The sequence below is a fragment of the Pan troglodytes genome, chromosome 20 (genome assembly GCF_028858775.2).
Source record: "Pan troglodytes isolate AG18354 chromosome 20, NHGRI_mPanTro3-v2.0_pri, whole genome shotgun sequence".
NCBI classification, from domain to species: domain Eukaryota; kingdom Metazoa; phylum Chordata; class Mammalia; order Primates; family Hominidae; genus Pan; species Pan troglodytes.
Window position 1 is genome coordinate 23,645,589 of NC_072418.2, and position 13,420 is coordinate 23,659,008.

At 36.2% G+C, this 13,420-nt stretch overlaps 1 pseudogene; it reads right to left on the reverse strand.

Moving 5' to 3' along the window:
- Positions 1-866: 866 nt before the first annotated feature.
- Positions 867-13,420, reverse strand: part of LOC100613281 (zinc finger protein 708-like) — a 33,710-nt pseudogene continuing 21,156 nt past the window's right edge.

Sequence of the window (13,420 nt, forward strand, 5' to 3'; positions counted from 1 at the left end):
CAAGTGAATAAGAATGAAGAAACAGCAGAAAATAATGACAGTTGAATTACATCATTTGCTTTCAAAAAATCTGTAATTTTTTCAAGAAATAAAGTATACTTTGAATGTAGTTATTACTCTGCAAAAAACTTTTACTCCTCTTAAAGTTATATACAAATAATTTTTATACCAACTTTAGTTTTAGATTATTTTCTATACTCAGAACTCTGATTTAGTATAACATCTGAAGTGTCAGTTCCTTATATATTTCTACTATAAATTCTCTGATATTTATGTAGACTTAAATTTGAATTAAATTTTTTTTTCATTTTTACTGCATTTTCAAAAACATATTGTAGTATAAACTCTGGTGTTTTCTAAGCTGTAGTTTTTGAAAATTTGTTTTCCCAAATTTATTACATTTGCAAGACAACTCTTCAATATAAATTCCCTGATGTTGAACAAAGTTTAAGCAACTCCTTTAGAGTTTTCCTCTAGTACAAAATGTGGACAATAAGATCTGATACAAGTAAAGCTACTACAACCCTCTTTACACGTGTAATGCTCATCTTCAATATAAATCCTCTTCTTCACTTTAAAGAATAAGATTTTCTGAAAGGTCTTTTGACGGTAATTGCACTTATCATGCTTTTATTAAGTATTAACTCTCTGGTGTTAGTAAGATGTGAGCAGATATTAATGTCTTTTTCACAGTCTATATTTGTACAATTTTTCTCAAATATGAATGCTTTTCTCTGCAATAAGGTGTATTAGTTAAAAATTTTGCCACCTTGTTCTCACTTGTAGGAATTTTTTCCACTATGAATTATATCACCTATAATCAAGTATGACAACCATTTAAAGACTTTGTCACATTCTTCACATTTCTAGGATTTCTCAGCAATATGATTTCTCTTATGGTTAGAAAAGTTTGAGGTATTGTCAAAAGCATTATCACATCTTTCTGGTTTGTAGAGTTTCTCTCCAGTATGAATTATCTTATGTGTGTTAAGAACTGAGGACTAGATAAAGCCTTTGCCGTATTTTTCACACTCATGGGGTTTCTCTCCAATATGAATTTTCTTATGTTTATTAAGAATTGAGGACTGGTTAAAGGCTTTGTCACATTCTTCACATTTGTAGGGTTTCTCTCCTGAATGAATTATTTTGTTCAATAAAGTTTTAGGACTGGTTAAAAGCTTTGCCACATTCTTCACAGTTGTAAGCAGCTTACATTATGTTTAGTAGGAGTTGAGGACTGGATAAAGGCTTTACCACATTCTTCACATTTGTAAGATTTTTCTCCAGTATGAGTTATGCTTAGTAAGTTTTGAGGATTGGTTAAAAGCTTTGCCACATTCTTCATATTTGTAGGGTTTCTCTCCAGCATGAATTATCATATGTGTAGTAAGGGTTGATGATTGGTTAAAATGTTTGCCACATTTTTCACATTTGTAGGGCTTCTCTCCAGTATAAATTATCTTATGTGCGGTAAGTTGGGGGGACAGGTTAAAGGCTTTGCCACATTCCTCACATTTGTAGGTTTTCTCTCCAGTATGAATTATCTTATGTTTAGTAATGGATGAAGATTTGTTAAAAGCTTTGCAAGATTTTTCATATTTGTATAATTTCTCTCCCTTATGAATTATTTTATGTTTAGTAAGGTATGAGAATCAGTAAAAAGCTTTGAGACATTCTTCATATTTGTAGGATTTCCAGCATGAATTATCTTATATGTAAGCAAGATTGAAAAGTGGTTAAAAGCTTTGTCACATTTTTCACATTTGTAGGATTTCTGTATGGTATGAATTCTCTTATGTTTAATAAGGGGTGAGGACCAGTTAAAGCCTTTGCCACATTCTTCACATTTGTAGAATTTCTCTCCAGTGTGAATTATCTTAAGTTTAGTAAGTATGAGAATCAATAGAAACCTTTGCCACATTCTTCACATTTGTAGGGTTTCTCTCCAGCAGGAATTATCTTATGTGTAGTAAGGTTTAAGTACTGGTTAAAAGCTTTTCCACATTCTTTAGTAAGGGGAGAGGACCAGTAAGGCCCTTTGCCACATTCTTCACATTTGTAGAATTTCTCCTCAGTATGAATTCCAATATGAATGACCTTATGTCTACTAAGGTATGAGGACCACTTAAAAGCTTTGCCACATTTGGCTGGGTGCAGTGGCTCAAGCCTGTAATCCCAGGACCTTGGGAGGCCAAGGCAGGCAGATCACGAGGTCAGAAGATCGAGACCATCCTGGCTAACATGGTGAAACCCCGTCTTTACTAAAAATACAAAAAATTAGCTGGGCGTGGTGGTGGCGGCCTGTAGTCCCAGCTACTCAGGAGGCTGAGGCAGGAGAATGGCATGAACCCGGGAGGCGGAGCTGGCAGTGAGCCAAGATTGCACCACCGTATTCCAGCCTGGGTGACAGCGAGACTCCATCTCAAAAAAAAAAAAAAAAAAAAGCTTTGCCACATTCTTCACATTTGTAGGGTTTCTCTCCAGTGTGAATTAGCTTATGTGTAATAAGGTTCAGAGACTGGTTAAAAGCTTTACCACATTCTTCACATTTGTAGGACTTTTCTCCAGTATAAATTATCTTATATATAGTAAAGGTTGGAAGATTGGTTAAAAGCTTTGCCACATTCTTCACACTTGTAGGGTTTCTCTTCAGTATGAATTATCTTATGTTTAGTAAGGGTTGAGAATATACTAAAGGCTTTGTAATGTTCTTCACATTTGTAGGGTTTCTGTCCAGTATGAATTCTTTTATGTGTGGTAGGGTGTGGGGACTGCTTAAAAGCTTTGCCACATTCTTCTCATCTGTAGAGTTTTTCTCCAGTATGAATTATCTTATGTATTGTAAGGGTTGAAGACTTGTTAAAAGCTTTGCCACATCTTTCACATTTGTAGGGTTTCTCTCCCCTATGAATTAGCTTATGCCTAGTAAGGCATGAGAATCTGTAGAAGGCTTTGCCACATTCTTCACATTTGTAGTGTTTCTCTTCAGTATGAATTATTTTATGTTTAGTAAGGGTTGAGAATACACTAAAGGCTTTGCCACATTCTTCACATTTGTAGGGTTTTTCTCCAGTATGAATTATCTTTTGTATAGTAAGGGTTGAAGATCAGTTAAAAGCTTTGCCACATTCTTCACATTGGTAAGAATTCTCTCTAATATGAATTCTTTTATGTTGAGTTAGGTGTAAAAGCATGCAAATTGATTTGCAACATTTTTTACATTTGAAAGGTCTCTTTCCAGTATGCCTGATCATATTTCTGTTTGAATTTAAAAATTTATGAGACTTTCATATATTTATCACATTGAAATATTTTGCTCTGGGTAGTTGTCAAACACTGGTTTAGTTCATTATAACCTTCTTTGGGCACATTACACTCATTCACACTTTCACAGTGTTTTCTTAAGTGTAAATCCTTACGTCCACATTTTCCACATTCTCTCTGTATCAGTTTTTGAAAAGAATCTTTAATGCTCAGCCCTGGCCAAAGGTCTTGGGCAAAATGAGAACATACAACTGAAAGAAATAAAAATAACAAATTACTCCACTTACTAGACTCAGATAAATATAGATTACAAATCTCACCTATAATATTATACAAACTACATAAACAAGATAGCATAGCAAAATACCAAAGGCCCTAATTTTTTTACAGTCATACACATGTAACAAAAACATACTAACCAAAATACATCTGAGAAAAAATTATAAATGAGTTAAGTGTTTGAAGTGCCCCAGATGAGCACAAAGCTACACAGAGGGGAAAAACAAAAGTTTGTTACATTTACCGATTATGGCTATTCCTACTCCCCAGTATAACATAATGCCTTTAGAAGTAAATTACCAGCTGGGCATGGTGGCTCAACCTGTAATCTCAGCTAATCAGGAGGCTGAGGTTGCAGTGAGCCAAGATTGTGCCATTGCAATCCAGCCTGGGAAACAGAGCAAGACTACATCTCAAAAAAAAAAAAAAAATTGCCAACTTTTAATTTTTTTTTTTTTTAAAGACAGGTAAAATACTGGCTCATAAATCTTTATTGCTTTCTTGTCGGGGCCTTTCTAGACACTGGTTTCTGTCTCTCATGACATTTAGTGCTGAAAGAAATGGTGGTATACTTTGGAATGACAGTTTGAGTCTGCTGAGACCAAAGGTAAATGTTAACGCAGTAAAGAAACTGCAGTGCCACTGAAAGAAAACAGGTGTAGCAAGTGATTACTGAGTATTAAGAAAAAAGATGAATATGGGTCAGACACGGTGGCTCACGCATGTATCCCAGCACCTTGGGAAGCCGAGGCGAGTGGATCACGAGTCAAGAGATCGAGATTATCCTGGCCAACATGGTGAAACCCCATCTCTACTAAAAATACAAAAATTAGCTGGACATGGTGGCACACACCTGTAGTCCCAGCTACTTGGGAGCCTGAGGTAGGAGAATCATTTGAACTGGGGAAGCGGAGGTTGCAGTGAGCTGAGATCGTGCCACTGCATTCCAGCCTGGTGACAGACTGACACTCCATCTGAAAAAAAAAAAAAGTGACCGGGCGTGGTGGCTCACGCCTGTAATCCCAGCACTTTGGGAGGCTGAGGCAGGCGGATCACGAGGTTAGGAGATCGAGACCATCCTGGCTAACATGGTGAAACCCCATCTCTACTAAAAATACAAAAAAAAAAAAAAAAAAAAAAAAAAAAAAGCCGGGTGTGGTGGCATGTGCCTGCAGTCCCAGCTACTTGGGAGGCTGAGGCAGGAGAATGGCGTGAACCCGGGAGTGGAGGTTGCAGTGAGCCTAGATCACGCCACTGCACTCCAACCTGGGGGACACAGCAAGACTCTGTGTCAAAAAAAAAAAAAAAAAAAAAGGAAAGAAAGAAAAAAGATGAATTATTTCCTTTAACTAAAAAATAAACACAAAATTTCACAAAAGACACATTTGAAGAACATGTTTAAGAGACTCTCAGAATCTCTAACTCAGACAATTGTTCAAGGTATGCCAGGGGAAAGCCACATTATAAAGATTGGGACAGGTAAGTTTTTTTATATTCAAATTTGAATAAAAGATTATGATGTGGCCAGGCGCAGTGGCTCACACCTGTAATTCCAGCACTTTGAGAGGCCGAGGTAGGCATATCACCTGAGGTCAGGAGTTCAAGACCAGCTTGACCAACATGAAGAAACCCCATTTCTACTAAAAATACAAAATTAGCCAGGCATGGTGATGGGCATCTGTAATCCCAGCTACTAGGGAGGCTGAGGCAGGAGAATCACTTGACTGGGAGGCGAGGTTGCGGTGAGCTGAGATCATGCCATTGCACCCCAGCTTGGGCAAGAAGAGGAAAACTCCATCTCAAAAAAAAAAAAACATTACATGTATATAAAATAGGGCAATGTGGTTCCATTAAAAATAATATAAAATTTTCAGAAAGAAACAATAAAAAATGTTTACATTAGTTTTAAAAATTGAAAATAAATTGAATAATACCCAATGAGTGAAAAAAGAACACAGAGAACTATAGGATATCAGAAAACTGGAAATAAGAATAAAAATACTTAAAATATTAGAAAAAAGAAATTATGGAGGTAAAAAATATATAAGGAATAACTGAAAAATCTTTTAAAAAATGACATAAAAATGAAGAAGCTCAACAAACAAACTAGGATACACACAAAGATATTTATATCAAACACATACGTAAGCACAATTTTAAAAGTCACAGAAAAGGGAACCTTGGGAGCTGCAAGATAAAAGTGATGTGTTGGCTGGGCATGGCAGCTCTCACCTGTAATCCCAGCACTTTGAGAGACCGAAGCAGGCAGATCACCTGAGGTCAGGAGTCCAAGACCAGCCTGTTCAATATGGAGAAACCTGTCTCTACTAAAAATACAAACTTAGCCGGGCGTAGTGGCACATTCCTGTAATAGCAGCTACTCGGGAGGCTGAGGCAGGAGAATCGCTTGAACCAAGGCGGCAGAAGTTGCAGTGAGCTGAGATCACAAAATTGCAATCAGCCTGGGCAAACAAGAGCAAAACTCCGTCTCAAAAAAAAAAAAAAAAAAAATGGTGATGTGTTATTTGCAAGAATACTCCTATGGGATAGCCAATGGATTCTCAACAAAAATTTTGCAGGCCAGAAGGAAACTGCATGATATATTTAAGGTTCAAAAAAAAAATCAAGTGAGTATAATACCATCACCAAATCTGTCCTGCCAAATAAAAAGAAAAAAAACCTCAAAAATAACTAAATTCTAAAACAGTATATTGGCACTGCCTTACATATAAAAGGTGCTGAAAGCAGTTGCTTCCAATGAAAATAACATGATTCAACAAAACAACATATAATCATATTAAAATACATTATTTTCTGGGAAAGATGTGCACAAACACAAAAATAAATTTCTTAGCACAAAGAATACATCTATATAGATACACAAAATAAGAAAGAAGAAAAAGCATAAAAAAATCAAAATAAAAAAGACACAAAGAGACAGAAAGAGAGAAAATGTGGGACACAGGTACAAGAATCAAATAGAAAAATAAACAAATATTAGTCCCTTTGTTTAAGAAAACTTTCCAAACAAGAGTTATACTTTCAATAAAGAAATTTATTTACAATTATTAAAAACCAAGATCCAATTTGCCTTTCTACAAGGGTCAGCTGACATCTAATGATAAAAAAGATACTGAAGGTGGCAAGATGGATTTAGACATTGGATGCAAATATTAACCAAATGAGAGCAGAAGAGGTCAAAATAGTATTACAATAGCTACATCTTAAGTCAAAAACTGTTATATTTTATATAAAGTACTTTAAGTCAAAACAGCAAAGAGACAAAGGACATTAAACAATAATAGATATATTTACTGGGAACCTATTGCAAATTTGTGTGTGTGTGTGTGTCTGTATTTCACACCAAGTTTTCAAATATATAAAGCAAATATTGACAGACAGGAAGAAACACCTAAACAGCAATATAATTATAGTAGGAAATTTCAATACCCTACTTTCTGTAATAAAAATAAAACAAGACAGAATATTAGTAAGTGAAGAGAGGAATTGAAGGCAGTATAATACAATTATTTTTAACAGTGGAATAGACAAGAGCCCTCAACAATATCAGGAAACACATTCTTATGAATAGCCTATACAACATTCTTTTTGATAGACCACCTGTTAGGCCAAAAAAAGGAGTCTTGAAAATTTGTTAAAATTGACATTTTGTGGATTACATTCTATAACCAAAATGGAATGTAAGTATAAAACAGAAAAAAAAATTTAAAATGTACAAATATATAGATATTTAACAACACACCCTTCAGCATGCTCCCGTTCAAAAGTTGAAATATTTTGAAGATGTCCATAATGCTCAATGTAATCTACAGATTTAATGCAATGGTTTCTTTTGTTTTGTTCTGTTTTGTTTTGTTTGGAGATGGAGTCTTGCTCTGTCACCCAGGCTGGAGTGCAGTTGCGCGATCTCAGCTCACTGCAACCTCTGCCTCCCAGGTTCAAGCAATTCTCCTGCCTCATCCTCCTGAGTACTGGGACTACAGGCATATACCACCATACCTGGCTAATTTTTGTATTTTTAGTAGAGATGAGGTTTCATCATACAGGCCAGGCTGGGTTCGAAATCCTGACCTCATGATCCACCTGCCTAAGCCTCCCAAAGTGCTGGGATTACAGGCATGAGCCCCCCACACCATCCAATAAAATGTTTTTAAAAATTTCTCATTCCATTTTTGAGGAAATAGAAATAGCAATCTCAAAAGTATATGGACTATCAAGAGAAAATGAAGTACCCAACAGTCTTCAAAAGAAGAAACAATGTTAAAGGCATTACAATTTCTGATTTGAAAACACATTACAAAGCTACAGAGTTAAAACGATTTGGGAGCTGAGCACAGTGGCTCATGCCTGTAATCCCAGAACTTTGGGAGGTCAAGGCGGCAGGATCACAATGAGGTCAGGAGTTTTAAACCAGCCTGGCCAACATGGTGAAACCCAGTCTCTGCTAAATATGCAAAAATTAGCTGAGTGTGGTGGCAGGCACCTGTAATCCCAGCTACTCAGGAGGCTGAGGCAGAAGAATCACTTGAACCCAGGAGGTGAGGTTGCAGTGAGCCATGATCATGCCATTGCAACCCAGCCTGGGTGACAAGAGTGAAACTCTGTCTCAAAAAAAAAAAAAGAATAAAGAAAAAGAAAGAAAATAGACTTTAAAAAAATCTGTATGAGTATAGTCATTAAAAAGTGAACTAATAAAATAGGCAGCACTTATATAAACTTTCATATACATGATCATATGAAGAGTTATTCGCATACCCATAATTATTGCAGCATTGTTACTGAAAGCCAATAGGTAGAAGCAATTCAAATTTCTGTAACAAAATTATTCAGTAGATGTAATTTGAAATAGAAAAATACCATATTATCATCCAGAGTTTTATAAGCAGGAAATACTCTAATACTCTTTATAGATAAATTTTGACATTATGCAAAATGAAATGAGTCGGCCACAAAAAGATAGAAATTATAAGAAATATATGAAGCAGTTACACTCTTAGAAAAAGAAAACAGAATGGTGTTTGGAAAATTCAGAAAACCAGAAAAATTGGTTGTTGTTTAATGTGTATTGAGATTTCGTTTTGAAAGATAAAAACATTTTAGAGATATGTTGCATAACATTGTCAATATAATATGACTAAACAGAATATTCAAAAATATTTGATAATAAATTTTATGTGTTTTTGACATGTAAAACTAATACCTAAAAATATAGAGTTATGAGAGTTTTAATATTATCTTCAAATCCCAAAGTGTTCCTTACACACAAAAATAATATAGATTCACAATAGACATTGAAATTAGGAGAATTTTTATGACTGCTCACCTAGACAAGATTGAACAACCATTTACAACAAACCTACATAACAAATATACAAGTTATTTTAAAAACAGCAATAATATTTATAGAGGGAAACAAACATAAAGGTAATGATATTGGAAGTAGACATATGGCTGATTCGTAGTTGATTTTGCTCAACACTGTCTTAAATTGTACAGAGTTAAACATTGTCATACACACTTATAATATAAATCAAAACAACAAAACACAATTAACTGGTTTGAGGTGGCATACCCTGAAATACATAACAAAAAATATAATATTGCCAAAGAAAATTAAAATTTAGAATGTAAAAATTATTGGACACCATCAAGTAGATCAATATATTCATGAAAGGAATCTTAAAGCCATATATAAAATAAAGCACTCTATTAAATATAAATATAAAGACACACATAGAATGTTTTACTGTCATAATGATGGTACATAAAACCTTTGAAGTTCTTCTATAGATATAAAAAACAAACATAAATCTGCACAAATCTGTTAATAGATACAAAATAAGATAACATAATTTGTAATACCTATAACAAACTGGAAAATATAGCAGTATAGCTTTTGTATTTAATTAATGTTATTATGAGATTAAAAGATACTGTTTTAACTTTAAGGTGTTTTATATAATCTCCATTTTTCAAGATGGTTACAATATACTTCAAGATGATTACATTATATTATAGGAAGTATGCAAAACAAAATTTTAAAAATCACAGCATGTCACAACAAAGTTAAACAAAAATTATGATAGTAAAACAGGTAATGAGAAAAAACATGTCTGCAAGAAACACATAAAACAGTAACAGTGAGGTGGTTTCTGTAGATCAGTAGACTTAGTCTTTCCCTCTGCTGGCTCTGAGGAATCTGGACAGTACAGATGTATGGAATTTCCCCCTGTGCAGCACACCCCCTACACCAAGGAGCAACCAGAGTGCTTTGTTAAGTGGTTCCTGGATCTTGTGCATCCTGACTTGGTGAGAACCCCCCCCCTCAAAAGGTGGTGTCAGACAACTTATAAAGGAGTGTTCCCATTGTCATCAGGTTGGTGCCCTTCTGGGAACAGGCCTTAAAGAAACTGGCCATAAACGGGATTTCTGCAGCAATGTGACATGCTCATGATGGCTATAATGCACACTGCTAGAAGTTGTTGCTTTACTGGAGCAGGCAAGGAACATCTGGCCTGCCCGGAGCAGAAAACTGCTCAAACCACGCACAATAGCAGGAGCAGCCTGTGCCTTAACAACATGTTTTTGCTACAGATAATCAGCCAGAGCCTGTTTCTCTACTCTTTGCTAAGAATGCTTTGTTTCCCATAAGGAATGCTTTTAGCTAATCTATAGCCTGTAGAAACAATGCTTATTACAGGCTTGCTGTCAGTAAATATGTGGGTCAAACTCAGTTTGTGGCTCTCAGCTCTAAAGGATGTTGCCCCTCTGACTCCCACTCTGCACTCTATTTCTGTGTCTTTGTCTTAATTCCTCTAGCGCCACTGGGTTAGGGTATCCATGACCGAGCTGGTCTCAGTAGTGTCCCTCTGGGATTAAGATCTCAGAGAAAGGAGGAGACAGTCATCTCTGCTGTTCTGCAGCCTCCACTGGTGACACCTCCAGGTGTGAGAGAAACCCAGACAAATAGAGTCTGAAGCGGATTCCAAGCAAATGACAGCAGCCCTACAGAAGAAGAGCCTGACTGTTAAAAGTAAAACAAAAAGACAGAAAGCAACAACAACAACAGCACCAACAAAAAAGTCCCCACAAAAACCCTATCCAAAGGTCAGCAGCCTCAAAGATCAAAGTTAGATAAACTCATGAAGATGAGAAGAATCAACAAACAAATGCTGAAAACTCAAAAAGCCAGAGCCCCTCTTCTCCAAATGATCACAACATATCTCCAACAAGGGCACTGAACTGGGTGAAAGCTGAAATGGATAAATTGACAGAAGTAGTCTTCAGAAAATGGGTAATAATAAACTTTGCTGAGCTAACAAAGCATGTTCTAAGCCAATGCAAAGAAGCTAAGAATCATAAAAAACTACTTTAGAGAGAAACAGAAATGACCTGAGGGAACTCAAAAACACAACATGAGAACTTCATAATGCAACCAGAAGTATCAATAACTGAGTAGACCAAGCAGAGGAAAGAATTTCAGAGCTTGAAGACTAGCTTGCTGAAATAAGACAGGCAGACAAGATTAAAAAAGAATAAAAAGGAATGAACAAAATCTCTGATAATTATAGGATTATGTAAAATGACCAAAACTATGACTGTTTGGGGTACCTTAAAGAGATCAAGAGAATGGAACCAAGTTGGAAAACATACTTCAGTGTATCATCCAGAAGAACTTTTCCAACCTAACACGACAGGCCAACATTCAAATTCAGAAAATCCAAAGAACCTCAGTAAGATGTTTCGTGAGAAAATCAACCCCAACACATGTAATCATCAGGTTCTTCAAGGTTGAAATGCAGGAAAAAATGATATGAACAGCCAGAAAGAAACGCCAGGTCACCTACAAAGGGAAGCTCATCAGACTAACAGTGGAACTCTAAGCAGAAATGTTGTGGGAAGTCAGGGACCCCAAATGGAGGGACTGGCTGAAGCCATGGCAGAAAAACATAAATTGTGAAGATTTCATGGACATTTATCACTTCCCCAGTCAATACTCTTGTGATTTCCTATGCCTGTATTTACTTTAATCTCTTAATCTCATCATCTTCATAAGCTGAGGATGTATGTGGCCTCAGGACCCTGTGATGATTGCATTAACTGCACAAATTGTTCATAAAGCATGTGTGTTTAAACAATATGAAATCTGGGCACCTTGAAAAAAGAACAAGATAACAGCAATGTTCAGGGAACAAGGGAGATAACCCTCAGGTCTGACTGCCTGAGAGCCAGGTGGAACAAACCATATTTCTCTTCTTATGAAAGTGAATAGGAGAAATATCACTGAATTCTTTTTCTCAGCAAGGAACAGCCGTGAGAAAGAGAATGCACTCCTAGGGAGAGGTCCCTGAAATGGCCGCTCTGGGAATGTCTGTCTTATACAGTTGCAGATAAGGGATGAAATAAGCCCCGGTCTCCCATAGCACTCCCAGGCCTATTAGGATGAGGAAATTCCCACCTAGTAAATTTTAGTCAGACAGTTTGTCTGCCCTCAAACCCTGTCTCCTGATAAGATGTTATCAATGACAATGTCTACCTGAAACTTCATTAGCAATTTTAATTTTGCCCCGGTGCTCTGCCCCTATTTGCCTTGTGACATTTTATTGCCTTGTGAAGCATGTGATCCCTGTGACCCACACCCTATTCATATACTCCCTCCCCTTTGAAAATCACTAATAAAAACTTGCTGGTTTTGCAGTTTGGGGGGCATCAGAGAACTTGCCGACATGTGATGTCTTCCACAGACACCCAGCTTCAAAATTTCTCCCTTTTGTACACTTTCCCTTTATTTCTCAGACTGGCTGACACTTAGGGAAATAGAAAAGAACTTATGTGAAATATTAGGGGTGGTTCCCCTGATACAGAAACCTTACAAGCCATAAAGATTGGAGGCCAGTATTCAACAGTCTTAAAGAAAATAATTTCCAACCAAGTATTTCATATTCTGCAAAATTACACTTTATAAGTTAAGGAGAAATAAAATCCTTGTCAGACAAACAAATGCTGAAGAAATTTGTCACCACCACACCTGCCTTGAAAGAACTCCTGAAAGAAGGACTAAATATAGAAAAGAAAAAGAATTACCAGCCACTGCAAAAACACACTGAAGTACAAAGACTAATGACACTGTGAAACATCAACAAGTCTGCAAAATAACCAACTAGAATGATGAAAAGGATCAAATTCACACAAAACTATATTAACCTTAAATGTAAATGAGTTAAATGCACCAAGAAAAGACACAGAATGACAAGCTAAATAAAGAGTCAGGACTCATTGGTGTGCTGTATTCAAGAGACCCATCTCACATGCAAAGACACAAATAGGCTCAAAATAAAAAAAGGAGGAAAATTTACTAAGCAAATAAAAGCAGAAAAAAAAAGCAGAGGTTGCAATCATAGTTTCTGACAAAACAGACTTTAAACCAACAAAGATCAAAAAAGATAAAGAAGAGCATTACGTAATGCTAAAATAATCAATTCAAGGAGCACCCAGATTAAACAAGCACATTCTTAGAGACCTACAAAAAGACTTAGATTGCCACACAACAATAGTGGGAGACTTTAACACCTCACTGCCAATATTAGACAGATAATTGAGAAAGAAAAGTAACATGGATATTCAGAACTTGAACTCAGCTCTGGGTCAAGTGAACCTGATAGATATCTACAGAACTCTCCAGCCAAAAACAACACAATACACATTCTTATAAGTGCCATCTTTTAGATGGAGTCTTGCCTTGTTGCCCAGGTGAAAATGGCTGGAATGCAATGGTGTGATCTGAGCTCACTGCAGCCTCCACCTCCAGGGTTCAAATGATTCTCCTGCCTCAGTCTCCTGAGCATCTGGGATTACA